Genomic DNA, 17,282 nt, shown 5'->3' on the forward strand with positions numbered 1-17,282 from the left:
CATAATCAATATAATTTCGCAGAAATATTTTGTTATTGTTCTTTTGAAATGTTTGATTTGGTTGACATTGACAAGCAACAATCATCCATGTTTTCTGTTCTTTCTTTCATGTTGTACGTCAGCTCCCCCCAGGGGCGAGAGGAGGACACAGGAGCAGCAGGCGGCGGATGCTGTTCATCAACAGGGCCAGGATCGGGCAGGCGAGGGCTCCTCTGCTGGCCCCAGTAAGTTTTCATTTTAGACTAGTACCTATTTTTCCTAGCGTTCCTCATTTGACTTTTTTCAAAATTGTCTTTGCTCTTCTTGTAGACTGTATCTAAATTCTTATCCTGCCTCTACTATGACTCCCTGTGGTATTACTAGATTATTCTTATTAGTCTGTCTGTGTAGCTAACTAAGATTGCACGGTTGGCGAAACTCCCATGATTCTAGTCAGCAATAGCTCTATCAACTTAGTGCAGTCCTCTGGGATTGTCCATAATGTCTTTTGAAGTGTTCTATCTGGACTCATGCTTGCAAAAATTGCAAAACCTTTCGCTCAGTCACTCTAGTCTGGACCAAAAAACACAGATTGTATTTAACTTTAAAAGCTTTATTAAAAGTAAACACATTTATTAAAATGAAGTCATAATAAAACTAAACGTTTAACTGATAATGGAAAAGTGGTTAGTGCTGACGATTAATTGAAGACATTTCTTGTGGTCGAGCCGAGCTCTCACCTGGTTTCAACTTGATCTTGTTGTTAGAAGTCCATCTTCTGTCTGTGTGGAGAAAAATGGTGCGTGTTAAAAAAACAGCCTTCATCAGTTGTGCCAAAAAGTGCAGCAAGACAACCTTCCCTGGAAAAAGGGACATTTTTTTTTAACTTTAACGACAGTCACAAATTACATTGTTTTCACATGTCTTCATTCCTAGACCAAATACTAGTGACTGCTTTATTCTAACATTCTTAAATGTACTTTGTAGGTGGAACATCTGGTGGCGGGGCCAGTGTGGAGGTGGTGGTGCTCGACACCGAGGCGGAGGGCGAATCGGGCGATGCTTCAGGGGAGGAGGCGGCGGCGGCAGCTGTGAGAGTTGAGACGGTGGTGGTGGCGGCCAGAGGTAAGCTCTTATATATTCCTTACTTATTGAGATTGAAGACTAGCTGGGAAGGCAAGAATATGAGATGCATGGCTGGGTGAATGATGAAGCAATGATGGGTGGAAGGACAACAGCCTGGGTGGGTGACACAGAAACTGTATGTGTCCATATACCTGGATCATGCTACTATCTGACTCTTAGATAGCATATGTGTATCTAGAGCAGGGGTACTCCTAGTACGGCCCGCGGGCCGGTGGTGGCCCGGCAAGCCTTCGTTGGCGGTGCGCTGACCTTGCAGACAATCACTGCTCCCCCGGCCCCCACAGAGCAGAGGCTTTTTTGTATTTCACCTGTTAGCGCCCCTGCATCTCCACTCTGACAATCACTGCTCCCCCGGCCCCCACAGAGCAGAGTGGAGATGCAAGGCCACAAAGAGGTGAAATAGAACTAAGCCTCTGCTCTGTGGGGCCGGGCAAGCAGTGATTGTCAGGGTGGAGAAGCAGGGGCGCTAAAACAAACAAAGCCTCAATAATATGTTAATGGTCTTTTAAAGACCTGTTAAGTACTTTGGTGTTGTTGTCTGTGTGTGCGCGTTGAGGAAGCGGTCTCAACCCGGGCTGAAGGCTGACACAGATAGACACACACACAGTGAGATGACAGAGGGAGAGGGAGGGCAGGAGGGAGAGAGAGATGGAGGGAGGGCAGGAGGGACAGCAGGAGGGAGAGAGATGTATGTAAATGCTGGGTCTGGTGGCTCAGTGGATGAGGGCATCTGCTGCAGGGACCTGTGTGCAACCTCATGGTCACAAGTTATCGTTTTGCTTTAGCCCCGCCCCCTCTGACTCCGCCCCCACCAGTGCGGCCCTCGGCCCCAAACTACACTGTAAATGTAGCCCCTGAGAGAAAGTTTGTGGTACCCATGATCTAGAGAGAGTAGACGGTCAGTGGATGAACTAAGTGTAACTTTGAAGAGCATGTAACACTAACACTGCACCCGCACGTCCGTTCCAGTGTAGGAAAGGCAAGGAAAAGAACTTTTAATTTTGTCCAAATACTACCATAAATAGTAGCAGTAGTTTGTATTGCAAGCACTGCATAGATCCGGTTATTATGGTGGCCACTCCCTACCTCTCTTAATAAGTTTAGTAGTACTCAGTCATTCATGTGTGGATGTATCACTGCCTGTCACTCAATAAAAAGCAAAGCACCTAAAGTCATCCCATATATAAGCAAAAACATCCCATGTGAAGTGATAGATAATCAGATTATTTATCTTCTTCAATTTTCCATTTCTAGTACTCATTTCCACTGTAGGGTGAAAGTTAAATTAATTAAGCAGTAGCCCTTGAGTTGTAACAGAGTATTCTCAGTGCCACCCGTAATAGAAAAGTAAGAGATTCACCACCTGCATGTACTGGACGGGTACAGTAACGCAACGGCAACGCAAGTCTAGGTCACTCCTCATGGCGTGCGTCTCTTTTTCTCGGGTGCAAGTTTACCGCGCTGGCATTATGCCGGCTTGCAGAAAATAACGTACCAATTTTCCAAAACAAGAGACAAGAAGAAGAATAAGACTGGTGTACTTTCATAGTCGACTCCAATGGAAGTCCACAGTGCTCATAGAATTTGTTCCTTAAACTCCCACTAATGTTAGAGCAAGGATGAAGAAGTGTGAGGTTAGATAGATACTGGCCTCAATAGTTATGTAATGCGCTTGCAAGTTGCTAGTTGTACTGCAGCACACATTTCTGCTGAATGATTGAGTTAATCTTAAAGAGCATTGGTTACAGACTATGTCTTTCTTTCTTCATATAGGTTCTCCTTCCAAACGAACAAGGAGGAAGGAGCTGGCTAGAGCGGCCCGGCAACGGAGAATCGAGGCCACTGTTGCGGAATATCGGCGGCTGGTGGCCCTGGAGGACGTGGAAAGTGTGCGGTCGACAACAACGACAACGTCGTCCTCCGTGGCCTCACCGGCTGCCACCGTGACCCAGCACAGTGGTCCACCGAGACTGAGCCGGGCTGCCAAAGGCAAACGCCACCGCCGAGCAGCAAGGCCAACAGCTGCTTCTCACAGGCCTTGCACCTGCAAGGCAGTGAAGGCACGCCTGCGCCGCACCACCCTGATGGTGTCCCGCCTTCAGCAGGAGCTCGCCTTGCTCCGCGAGGAGCATGATGCCCTGGCCCAAAAAGTGAACAGCATCCACCCATAGTGTCCCTTGCCCCTTTTTTAGAGACTTTTGGGGGGTGGGAATTGGGAGTTGGGTTTTTGGGGACTTTTGAAGGACAATCGTTGGGGTTAGGGAGGGTCTTGCGGGAGATTATTTTGTTAGGGATATAAATATACTTTTTCAAACTTTATCTGAGCATACCTGTTTTTTACTGCTTGCCTGGTGGGTGGGGGTTTAACGTTGACTGTTTTCCTGAAAGTTTAGTTCCATTTTCTTCCTTTAAGTGTAAATGCCCAAATGTTTTCAACACTAAGTGCCTCTCACAGACTAAGTGAAGTGAATCCAAGAGTCCTAGGACTTTAGTAGTACTACCTTCAGGCTCTCGTCTCTCGTACTAATACTCCATTATACCCCCAAACCACCAAACGCTTATCTTACCTGTAATTTGTGTTTGAAAGTAGGGCTAGGCCCAGGGCTGGCTCCACGGGAAACACCGAATAACGTTGGCAATCTTGGTCGGATAAAATTTCCTCATAGCGGTGGTAGTAGTGGTGTGACACAGTGGCAGTTGCATGCCTATGAAAAAAAAGAAAATGAAATGTGGTTTGTCCTCCTGAGCAATTCAACGGTACAACTGAGAATATAGCAGGTGACAGAAGTACAGTAGAGCAGTGCCACATTGTAGCCTAACAAATGGTAAAGTATAACTACTAATTCGGTTGAAGTTCTTTCACATTAGCAATGGTTCTTTGTCAAGCAGAGTAAGAATATATCATCGACAACTGTGGAAAGAAAGAATGCGACAGTACAGGGCCTGTGTGGAATTATTGATAACTATATTCAACATAAGGTCTCTGTAGCCAGATACCCGAGAGCCTTGCTGGTCACTATAAATCCATTCACAACAACACTCAATGGGGTTGGTCTGGAAGGTGTCACGTTTACTCCCCGTGATCCAGTCGATGCAAATATGGTTCCACCTCCAAATGTCACCAACACCCAGAAGTGTAAACACAGGGTGTTCGAGGCATTAGGCGAGGGAGAAAAATAACAAACTAAAATAAAAAATGTGGGATGGGTAAAGGTAGGGTCAGCAGGGAAAGGATACCTGTAAGAGAAGACAAGACAGGCATCAGTGAAGTGATGTCCTAACATACAAGGGTACTCTCATATAGTCTCACTAAATAGTCTGCAAGTCTCCCGCCTACTCATGGGAAATGTAGTTTCATAGTACGGTAGGCGCTTAGGGGCTGCGTAACCTGACAGAAGGTATAGTAGATAGAAAAGGAGAAATTGCTTTTTTTCTAGGTGTCCCCTCACTCACCAGGGTTGCCCCTTGGTGACATGCTTCATCATTGGGGCCATCCCAGTCCTCTACGGCCTGGGGCGTGCTGCGACTTGCGAATTACGTAGGAGCACTTACAAATGACTATGTGTGGTGCAGATAGTGGAGTGGACTAAGTGATGTGTTAAGGGATCAATGTAGAAGCCGAGAGAGAGCAAAGAAATGCAGTCACAGTCAGAGAAAAAGGCAAGGGATACTGTATCTATGTGGTTGTAGTGGTCCTGTTGGAAGTGGTAAGTAAGTTGCCCGCAGAAAAAAAATCCTCCTATTAGCGGCACTCCTCCATTGCAGCCGACGCTTCGTCCACCGATGTTGGTCACCAGAAGACACCCTGTCCACTGCCTGCCTGATGCTGAATTGTGGCTCGCTACTGTGAAGCCTGACTCCATCCTTTTTTCCCCATTGCAGAGACTGAAACCCGGCCTGTAATTCTGCAACGAAAAACAGGAAGTGATATAATATTACAACACCACTGATAAATAAATATAAGGTATGTAGGCTGTGGAGTGCAAAAAGTCACAATTTGTTTTTCCTAGTAGACAGACAGTACAATGTTTTTGAAAGTGCGTACTCTGAGTCACCTTTTGAAGGATAAATAAGTATGGGCAAATTAATGTAGCGGATCTTGCCCCTCAAGCTAGGTGTACTGTAAACTGTGTTTTAGAACAAAAATAGATCTTCCTAGCAGTGCTCCCACCCAAAAAACGAGGCCTAGCAGAAAACTGGAGACAAAACTTACTTTGAAAGTAAAAGTAGGCCGAAGTACCCTAATTACCCATTACCCCCCGTGGATTGCATTCAAACCACTTGCAAGCAACCAAGCAAAAGTAGCCATAGCCAGCATCGCTCCAAGACTCGAAATCCCCCCCACTCAAACACATGCAATAGAAATACTGCTAACCCTAACGAACCCTAAGTTAAGAATAGTGGCAAAGGCTTTCTTTAACTATGCCAAATCCCCCCTTTCCCACCATGGATTTTCTTCAAATGACTTGCAACCAAAATTACACATTCTCACGAGTGCTCTAAGACCCCAGAACTCAGTTTGAAAAATCTAGAACACCCCGATACACATGCAATCCTGCTGCTAGGGCTAACCCTAACGAACCCTAAGTTACAAAAAGTGCCAAAACTAAAGGCTTTTCCGCGCGGATTTTGTCCCAACCACTTCTACCCGGTATTAGACCTTCCCAGGAATGCCCCAAGACCCGGCAACCCACCCGCCAAGAAGCGTAACACCCCCAAACAGGCCAAAAGCAAAATCTCATACTTGCAATATTTCTGGGCCTTCGGTCCAAACGCGCTGCGTAGCTAGGCCATAAGTCGGGGTTGGCACGACGGATTTCCTGAAAAGCAAATGCAATCAAGATTAGAGTGTCCCAGCAGTGCTCCCAGACCACGAAACTCACCCGCAAACAGACGGAACCCCCCCTAAGAGCACCTCAAAGGCAAGCAAGTCATCAAAAACACAAAAAAAATTCCGCCTGGGATTTGGTCCAAAACACTTTTATCCGGTATTAGAGCTTCCCAGCAATGGCCCCAGAGCCGTCAACCCAGGAGAAAACGAGTAGAAGACCCCCAAACAGCCAAAGAGCAAAAGTACAAAAATGGGGACTTAGTCACTTTTTCACAAATTTCCCAAATCACTCCGCGCGCGCTCTGCAGCTAGGCCCTAAGTCCCCTCAGCCACCATGGATTTGCTTCAAACCTCTTGCAAAGTAAAGTATATATAGCCAGCAGTGCTCCCACACCACGAAACTCACCCGCAAACACCAGGAAGCCCCCCAAACAGGCCCCCGAAAACGCTACATAGAGCAAAATGTCTGAAATAGCCCAAAAAAAATCGGCCTGGATTTAGTCCCAACCACTTCTACCCGGTATTAGACCTTCCCAGGAATGCCCCAAGACCCGGCAACCCACCCGCCAAGAAGCATAACACCCCCAAACAGGCCAAAAGCAAAATCTCATACTTGCAATATTTCTGGGCCTTCGGTCCAAACGCGCTGCGTAGCTGGGCCATAAGTCGGGGTTGGCACGACGGATTTCCTGAAAAGCAAATGCAATCAAGATTAGAGTGTCCCAGCAGTGCTCCCAGACCACGAAACTCACCCAGAAACACCAGGAAGCCCCCCAAACAGGCCCCCGAAAACGCTACATAGAGCAAAATGTCAGAAATAGCCCAAAAAAAAATCGGCCTGGATTTAGTCCCAACCACTTCTACCCGGTATTAGACCTTCCCAGGAATGCCCCAAGACCCGGCAACCCACCCGCCAAGAAGCATAACACCCCCAAACAGGCCAAAAGCAAACTCTCATACTTGCAATATTTCTGGGCCTTCGGTCCAAACGCGCTGCGTAGCTAGGCCATAAGTCGGGGTTGGCACGACGGATTTCCTGAAAAGCAAATGCAATCAAGATTAGAGTGTCCCAGCAGTGCTCCCAGACCACGAAACTCACCCGCAAACACCAGGAAGCCCCCCAAACAGGCCCCCGAAAACGCTACATAGAGCAAAATGTCTGAAATAGCCCAAAAAAAATCGGCCTGGATTTTGTCCCAACCACTTCTACCCGGTATTAGACCTTCCCAGGAATGCCCCAAGACCCGGCAACCCACCCGCCAAGAAGCATAACACCCCCAAACAGGCCAAAAGCAAAATCTCATACTTGCAATATTTCTGGGCCTTCGGTCCAAACGCGCTGCGTAGCTGGGCCATAAGTCGGGGTTGGCACGACGGATTTCCTGAAAAGCAAATGCAATCAAGATTAGAGTGTCCCAGCAGTGCTCCCAGACCACGAAACTCACCCAGAAACACCAGGAAGCCCCCCAAACAGGCCCCCGAAAACGCTACATAGAGCAAAATGTCTGAAATAGCCCAAAAAAAATCGGCCTGGATTTTGTCCCAACCACTTCTACCCGGTATTAGACCTTCCCAGGAATGCCCCAAGACCCGGCAACCCACCCGCCAAGAAGCATAACACCCCCAAACAGGCCAAAAGCAAAATCTCATACTTGCAATATTTCTGGGCCTTCGGTCCAAACGCGCTGCGTAGCTGGGCCATAAGTCGGGGTTGGCACGACGGATTTCCTGAAAAGCAAATGCAATCAAGATTAGAGTGTCCCAGCAGTGCTCCCAGACCACGAAACTCACCCAGAAACACCAGGAAGCCCCCCAAACAGGCCCCCGAAAACGCTACATAGAGCAAAATGTCAGAAATAGCCCAAAAAAAAATCGGCCTGGATTTAGTCCCAACCACTTCTACCCGGTATTAGACCTTCCCAGGAATGCCCCAAGACCCGGCAACCCACCCGCCAAGAAGTATAACACCCCCAAACAGGCCAAAAGCAAACTCTCATACTTGCAATATTTCTGGGCCTTCGGTCCAAACGCGCTGCGTAGCTGGGCCATAAGTCGGGGTTGGCACGACGGATTTCCTGAAAAGCAAATGCAATCAAGATTAGAGTGTCCCAGCAGTGCTCCCAGACCACGAAACTCACCCGCAAACACCAGGAAGCCCCCCAAACAGGCCCCCGAAAACGCTACATAGAGCAAAATGTCAGAAATAGCCCAAAAAAAAATCGGCCTGGATTTAGTCCCAACCACTTCTACCCGGTATTAGACCTTCCCAGGAATGCCCCAAGACCCGGCAACCCACCCGCCAAGAAGTATAACACCCCCAAACAGGCCAAAAGCAAACTCTCATACTTGCAATATTTCTGGGCCTTCGGTCCAAACGCGCTGCGTAGCTGGGCCATAAGTCGGGGTTGGCACGACGGATTTCCTGAAAAGCAAATGCAATCAAGATTAGAGTGTCCCAGCAGTGCTCTCAGACCATGAAACTCACCCACAAACAGACGGAACCCCCCCTAAGAGCACCTCAAAGGCAAGCAAGTCATCAAAAACACAAAAAAATTTCCGCCTCGGATTTGGCACAAACCACTTTTAGTGCTTCCCAGCAATGGCCCCCAGACCCGTCAACTCACCTGCAAAGAGGTAGAACAACACCCCCACAAGTGCTGAGTCTTTCTTCATTGGGCGTAAACCAGCCCTCTGCTTTGATGGAAATAGGAGTCTGGAGGAGGAGGATAGAGGAGCATGTTCTTCTGAACTTGTGAACCTGAGGAATGCAGACTGCGGCACCTTCAAATAAATTAGCAAACAAGTGAAGACAGTTCTGCTGATGGGCTTGTCTTTGTGATTATCTGATTAAAGTTTGAATTATATTAACTGTGCACAACAAAGAAAGACAGACACACAGGAATAAAAGTGAATAAGGATGAAAAAGAAAGTTATTGATTCGTTGTCTCATTTTCAGGGCTCGGAGTCGGAATCACGGTCCAGGAATAAGAATAAGGCTTCGTCATCATACTCTGCGAATTCAGCCCGGGTGAGGTCAGTGCCACCTGACAGAGTAGAAATTCCCTCATCTATGGTGCTGGCCACCTCCTCTTCATCCGGCACGCTCTCTCGTACTCTTATATCTGGTGGTATGAGGTGCTGATTCATCTTGATCATTGTTAACCTCTCCACATTTTTGGGCGAGAGGCGGCTCCGTTTGGGAGTTACAATCCCACCAGCCGCACTGAAAACCCGTTCAGAAGACACACTTGCGAGTGGGCAAGACAAGTAGTTTAAAGCCAGGTTGGTGAGCTGTGGCCACAATTCTTTTTTCCCATGCCAATACGCCAATGGGTCAGAATTAACATAGACCTCTGTGGAGTCATTCAGATAGTCCTTCACCATCGACTCAAGGTCCTCCTCCAAGGTTCCTCCACTTTGCGTAGCTCTTGCTGTGCCTCTGGCCTTTTGAGAACCAAACCCACGCAGAGCTAGCCAATCCTCTTCAGCCTCCAATGTTTCTGCTGCCTTTCGTGCAGATGATGCGGTTGCCGGTGTCTTTAACGGCTGAGAGGTCACTTGTGCCACAGCCACAGGTGCAGAAGTGGATTGTTTTGACTGGGGATGGCCTGCTGATGTACTGCCATTTCCTTCAATTTCCAGCCGTTCTGTTTCAAACTTCTTGGCTGACAAGGCTAGCCAACGTTTGTACTTTGTAACATCTTCATCAGCAAAAGGAAAGAATGCTCTGCCTGCCAGCGCCTTTTTGTAGCGTGGATCCAGAATAGTAGCACAAATGTAATGCTGTTCTGAGTGGATCTTTTGAAGACGTTCATCACCTTGTAGGAGCTCTAATAATGTCTCAGCCAGAAGCAAAGAGTCTTTCTTTTTGTCATCTTTTCGAAACACAGAACACACCTCCTTCAGTTGGTCCTCCAGCATGTACAACAATGGGATAGCTTTTCCCAAATTAGAGTCCTCCTTGCTGACTGCACGTGTGAAGACCTCAAAAGGACGAAGCATGCGTGTTAGGCTTTCAACTATGTTCCATTGCGGCCCACCCATCCTCAGCTCCTCTATACCCTCTTTCAAGAAAAATTGATCGAGTTGCGTATACTGCTCATACAGACGCTCAAGCATGTAGAAGGTTGAGTTCCAACGTGTTACCACCTCCTGGATGAGTGCTTTCACTGGCATTTGACTTTGATATAGCATGCTCCTCAGCTGCTTGCGGGCCTTAAAAGAATGCCTGAAATGCTTGCAAATTTTTCGGCAGTTGTCCAATACACTGTACGCTGCACTGCGTTTATTACCCAAGAATTTTTGGACAACCAGGTTTATACAGTGCGCCAAACACGGCACTCTGAAATAGTAACCGTCCCTCATGGCCTTAACTATATTGGAGCCATTGTCTGTGGAAACATAACCAACCTTGCGTTTTAGTGGGGACAGACAGTTAAGGACCTTTGTGTTAAAGACATCCAAAATGTTTTCTGCTGTGTGACGTTTCTCCAAACCAAACATGGCTAGTGTTGCATGTTTCCGAGCACCTTTAAAAACAATGTTAGTGTCAACACCTGAGTTTAGCTTTGCTTTAGCCCCTGAAAAAGAGACCCAGTGTGCAGTGATGCACATGTAATCAGCGCCTGCGCCACTGGTCCACATGTCTGTTGTCAGATGTATAGTGTGAACAGCACTCTTCTCCAAAGCTGCCCCAATCAACTTCAGAACATCTTCATGTAGTGCTGGAACCGCAACTCGGGCAAAATAGAACCGGCTAGGAACCTTCCATTTAGGGCAGAGCACTGTCACTAATTCTAGAAAACCAACCCCTTCTACAAAAGAAAAAGGGAGAAGGTCCAGAGCTAGCATTTTAGCCAGCTTAGTGTTATACAGACGGGTCATTGGGTGGTTGCGTTCATATTGCGCTTCTGTAAACAACATCTTTTTAATGTTGCCCTGGACCAATGATTTACGGGATGATGATGATCTCTTCGACCCAGTTACGCTCGCTGATGTACTTTTCCGCATTGATGTCTCACTCTCTCCCACACTCTTAGTGTGGCTCCCATGGGGTGTGCTGCTGACATGGGAACTGGGTGTAAGTGAAGTGTTTGAATCGTCTTCTTCTACCTCCTCGTCATCAGCAGATGACAAATCAACGTTTTCATTACGTGCAATTCCGGCTTTCTTGACCGCCTCTAGGTGCGGAAACCATTCGACAGGGTGCCTTCTCTCAAGATGACCTCTCTGGCCTCCGGTACCATAGTTAGAACCAAGCTTACCACGACTATATCGAAGCTTACAAAGGCTACAAATGGCTACGTTTTCCTTTTTTGGGCAAACACTAAAGAAGTCCCAAACTGGAGACTTGAAATGTCTTCGGGGGCCGGAGGAGGCGGCGATACTGGTGGTGGTGGTCCTGCTGCTAATGACAGATGAAGTGGAGGATGTGGATTGCCGAACTTCAGTACGTTTTGCACTTTCACCACCACGAATTGAGGTCGAGGACGAGGTGGGTACCTTCTTGCGAGGAAGAAATATGGAAGCGGTAGGTTTTGGTGTACTACTTAACTCCAAATCTAATGATTCCATTTCCATTGCCTCCTCGCCGACATCATCATCACGCTCAGCAGCTTCTCGGGATAGGGTCAAAATGTCTCTTTGCTGCATGCCCGGTGGGGCTGCAGTGACCTTTGTGATGACTGCCTCGTCGTCATCGTGAGAGGCTTCATCACCAGCAGTATCTGTCACTTCTTGTTGAGCCTCATCACACTCCATAGGTTTGAGTTTTTGGACGACCTTCCTTTTACGCTTAGGTACCGGTGGCAGATCATGGTGTGCCTCTGCCTCACTGTCAGACCGCAGTTGTCGTGGTTCCCAAGACAGATCACTTGCACCAGAACGAGGTGGGCTTGAAGAAGATGTAGACACCCCCCTTGATCTTTTCCTTGCTAGGGATGTGGAAGACAATGAATGATCATCAGGAGGAGTGGCTTCCAATGATACCTCAGCTTCATTGTCGATTTCCAAATGTGCCCCTACTTCGGGAGGAACAACTATTGTGGGCACTTGTGAACGTCCATGCACCTTTGCTTGCGCATCTCCTTTTGCTGCCTCTCCTTCCACATGTACTTGGGCGTGTACTTGCACATGGTGTTGTTGTTGCGGCTGTGGTTGTTCAACACTTGTCAGATGAGTTACAACAACCTGTGTTGATTCAGGGACATTGCTGCTACTTTCTTGCGATGAGCCAACATCACTGGTCGATGGTGATTGGAGAAGTACACTGACTGCCTCTGAAGCACTCAAGGGCTTTGACTTAAGTTGGCGTGGTGGTGGAGGCACTGAACCCAATGGAGCAGGGGTGCTGCTCTCAGGTTGGTCCCCAGCAGATCCTGCTGCTGCAGGCGTACTTTTTTTTTTGCTCCCAAAAAAAGTGGTGGGTGGCACACCAGCCTCCTTGGTAACTTGCTTCTTCTGCTCCTTACTAGCAACTTTCTTGCTAGAGGAGCTACGGAGAAGTTTCTTTGGGGCCATCTTCTTCAGAGCAGGTCAGACAGCAGGCCGCAGTTGCACGAATTGTAGAGTTGTCTGAGGCCAGACGTGACGTCGCGTGACGTTATGCTGCACACACACACCGCTGCAGGACTTCTTCCTGGCACTGGTGGTTCTCTTGAGTCTTGTGCACCTAAAAAAAATGGAAGACAGAGGAACATCAGTTCAGTTATAGAGCACAAAAAAATCGAAAAACACTGCAAAATCAGCACAATCCCAATCCATCCATGCCCTCCATAATGTTTAAATTCAAGACAACCCACAGAAAGACTAGGCCCATGCAAGACTCACTACCCCTGGGCATAAATAAAGGTTGAAAAGTAGGCAAAATGGTTGGAGGCCTAACAACAAAGCCTGCATTCAAAATGGCCACTTGCCTGCCAGCACATGGCCAGTGCCTGTAGCTGCACTCAAAATGGCCACCAGCCACATGGCATGTCCCTCCCCATGAACACCCCCAAAAATCGAAAAACACTGCAAAATCAGCACAATCCCATTCCATCCATGATGTTTAAATTCAAGACAGCCCACAGAAAGACTAGGCCCCATGCACCACTCACTACCCCTGGTCAAGGCCCCAACAACAGGTCAAAAATCGAAAAACACAAAATTTTACAAAAAAAAAAAATTGAAAAACACAGAAAAATCAGCACAATCCCAATTCATCTATGGCCTCCATGATGTTTAAATTCAAGACAACCCACAGAAATACTAGGCCCATGCAAGACTCACTACCCCTGGCATAAATAAAGGTTGAAAAGTAGGGAAAATGGTTGGAGGCCTAACAACAAAGCCTGCATTCAAAATGGCCACTTGCCTGCCAGCACATGGCAAGTGCCTGTAGCTGCACTTAAAATGGCCACCAGCCACATGGCATGTCCCTCCCCATGAACACCCCCAAAAATCGAAAAACACTGCAAAATCAGCACAATCCCATTCCATCCATGATGTTTAAATTCAAGACAGCCCACAGAAAGACTAGGCCCCATGCACCACTCACTACCCCTGGTCAAGGCCCCAACAACAGGTCAAAAATCGAAAAACACAAAATTTTACAAAAAAAAAAATCGAAAAACACAGAAAAATCAGCACAATCCCAATTCATCTATGGCCTCCATGATGTTTAAATTCAAGACAACCCACAGAAATACTAGGCCCATGCAAGACTCACTACCCCTGGCATAAATAAAGGTTGAAAAGTAGGGAAAATGGTTGGAGGCCTAACAACAAAGCCTGCATTCAAAATGGCCACTTGCCTGCCAGCACATGGCAAGTGCCTGTAGCTGCACTCAAAATGGCCACCAGCCACATGGCATGTCCCTCCCCATGAACACCCCCAAAAATCGAAAAACACTGCAAAATCAGCACAATCCCATTCCATCCATGATGTTTAAATTCAAGACAGCCCACAGAAAGACTAGGCCCCATGCACCACTCACTACCCCTGGTCAAGGCCCCAACAACAGGTCAAAAATCGAAAAACACAAAATTTTACAAAAAAAAAAAATCGAAAAACACAGAAAAATCAGCACAATCCCAATTCATCTATGGCCTCCATGATGTTTAAATTCAAGACAACCCACAGAAATACTAGGCCCATGCAAGACTCACTACCCCTGGCATAAATAAAGGTTGAAAAGTAGGGAAAATGGTTGGAGGCCTAACAACAAAGCCTGCATTCAAAATGGCCACTTGCCTGCCAGCACATGGCAAGTGCCTGTAGCTGCACTCAAAATGGCCACCAGCCACATGGCATGTCCCTCCCCATGAACACCCCCAAAAATCGAAAAACACTGCAAAATCAGCACAATCCCATTCCATCCATGATGTTTAAATTCAAGACAGCCCACAGAAAGACTAGGCCCCATGCACCACTCACTACCCCTGGTCAAGGCCCCAACAACAGGTCAAAAATCGAAAAACACAAAATTTTACAAAAAAAAAAAATCGAAAAACACAGAAAAATCAGCACAATCCCAATTCATCTATGGCCTCCATGATGTTTAAATTCAAGACAACCCACAGAAATACTAGGCCCATGCAAGACTCACTACCCCTGGCATAAATAAAGGTTGAAAAGTAGGGAAAATGGTTGGAGGCCTAACAACAAAGCCTGCATTCAAAATGGCCACTTGCCTGCCAGCACATGGCAAGTGCCTGTAGCTGCACTCAAAATGGCCACCAGCCACATGGCATGTCCCTCCCCATGAACACCCCCAAAAATCGAAAAACACTGCAAAATCAGCACAATCCCATTCCATCCATGATGTTTAAATTCAAGACAGCCCACAGAAAGACTAGGCCCCATGCACCACTCACTACCCCTGGTCAAGGCCCCAACAACAGGTCAAAAATCGAAAAACACAAAATTTTACAAAAAAAAAAAATCGAAAAACACAGAAAAATCAGCACAATCCCAATTCATCTATGGCCTCCATGATGTTTAAATTCAAGACAACCCACAGAAATACTAGGCCCATGCAAGACTCACTACCCCTGGCATAAATAAAGGTTGAAAAGTAGGGAAAATGGTTGGAGGCCTAACAACAAAGCCTGCATTCAAAATGGCCACTTGCCTGCCAGCACATGGCAAGTGCCTGTAGCTGCACTCAAAATGGCCACCAGCCACATGGCATGTCCCTCCCCATGAACACCCCCAAAAATCGAAAAACACTGCAAAATCAGCACAATCCCATTCCATCCATGATGTTTAAATTCAAGACAGCCCACAGAAAGACTAGGCCCCATGCACCACTCACTACCCCTGGTCAAGGCCCCAACAACAGGTCAAAAATCGAAAAACACAAAATTTTACAAAAAAAAAAATCGAAAAACACAGAAAAATCAGCACAATCCCAATTCATCTATGGCCTCCATGATGTTTAAATTCAAGACAACCCACAGAAAGAATCAGTCCACCCACCACTGAGTACCCCTGGGAAAAGGCCCCAAAACAGCCCAAAAATCGAAAATCCCAAAATTTTAGTTGCAGCAACTGTAATGCCCCAAACAAACTTACTTGTAAAATTTCTAATCCAACAGTGATCCAAAGAAAGTCAAAAAGGCCTCAAATCCAAAGATCCAGCAGCATCCACAAAAGGTAATCCTTCCAGGTCCACATCCGAATGAAAAGTGACCAGGAGATGGACAAAGCACTGGGAGGAGCCTGCTGAACAGGAACAGGAAGTTGAAGACTATGGGGCACTTCCTTCCTCCCACCCCCCTGCCCCCCTCCCCAAAATGGACTCCTCGCTAAAAAAGTGCAGGCAAATGTCAAACTAAGGAGTTATTCACATAAAAATCATCATTTCTAGAAGGTTTATGCTGCTTGCTGGTGGATTTCTTGTGCAGAATTGCAAATTTATATTTTCGCGCGCCGCATCTCAAATCTCGCAATTTGCGAAGTACCGCGAGACGTGATCTCGCCGTACTCGCGTTGACAAACTCTCGCTGGCAAGCCGCGATGACGTAATCGCGCTCGCCAATTCCCGCGGGATCACACAGCAAGATCCAAAATGGCGCAGCACTCGCAAACTATCGAAAAAAACAACTCGGCAAACGATGATAAACGCCGCGCGCCGCAAAAATTGTATCACCAACGCCGCGCGCCGCCAAAAAAATCCGCTGCGTGCGAATTTGCGGATTTTGCGGGAAATCCGCAAATCTCGCGGATTGCGGATTTCCCGAAAATCCGCAAAATCCGCGAGCGGAACGGATTTTCCGCCCACGCTTACTTGAGGGTCAAACCCTGCTTAAAGGGTCTGCTGGAGTTTTACACATAACACTCGGGCGCAATTCAAAAGCCAAAAACAGGATGTCAAAACATTTCTTGTCTGGCTGCTGGAAAACTCTGCTTTGTTCTAGCAGACGTCTGTTTCTGGGTTTATTCAGGGTACAGTGACTACACCAATTGGACTTTAGTGTTAAATGAGGGAGATCTCTTTGATTTCTATAGTACAACTCCCACACACACACACACACACACACACAGCCCTCATAACCCAAGTTTAGAGTGGCCAAAGACTTGTGCCATCTTGAAAAAGCCCAAAGTGGGTAGGGTCGGACCTGGGAACTTTTATCTCATTGGCTAAGCCATGCCAAGGAGTTCTTCCCACCCTCTAGCCTGTCCCAGGCATAAATGTGGCATCTCCAGGCACCCACTTCAGAATACTGCTGGACCTGTGGAAGAACAAAAGAGGACTGAAATGGCTGTTTGAGATCTGGAAAGAGCCTAGAAGACTAGAACTGCTCTCCTTCTTGTACCCGGAACAAAGACATGGACTCCAATGGCCATAAGGCTGGCCGTCTGTTAAAACTACAAGAACACAACAAACTACAAGAGACCTTTTCCTGCAACCGCCCAGCTGACCAGTGGCAAGTGGACTTGGACCAGAACCTGCTGAAGGTCACTAGGTTTACCATAGTAAAACCCCATAAACACACACGCTCTGCCCTCATAAGCCCAAGTTTAGAGTGGCCCAAGACTTCTGTCATCTTGAAATTAACCAAAGTGGGTAGGGACTTGGATTGGTCCCAGCTAGTTGACATCTGTCTGATGCCCTGTGATTCTCTAAGTGAGATCCTTGAGGGCTCTAGAGGTGTACTCCTATGGTGGATTGGGAACTAAAGGAATACCCTCAGAAGGTAAAAACTTTCACCAGGGAGAACCTAGATTGTGTACTGACCCGTGCTCCATCCTGGTCAGTGTCAAATCATTCCTAGGCCCCGGTCTACTGTGACCATTTATTATCATTGGCACTTTATGCTTTCTGGTGCTATTCCTACTTAA

The sequence above is a fragment of the Lissotriton vulgaris genome, chromosome 2_1, assembly GCF_964263255.1.
Source record: "Lissotriton vulgaris chromosome 2_1, aLisVul1.2, whole genome shotgun sequence".
In the NCBI taxonomy this organism is placed as follows: domain Eukaryota; kingdom Metazoa; phylum Chordata; class Amphibia; order Caudata; family Salamandridae; genus Lissotriton; species Lissotriton vulgaris.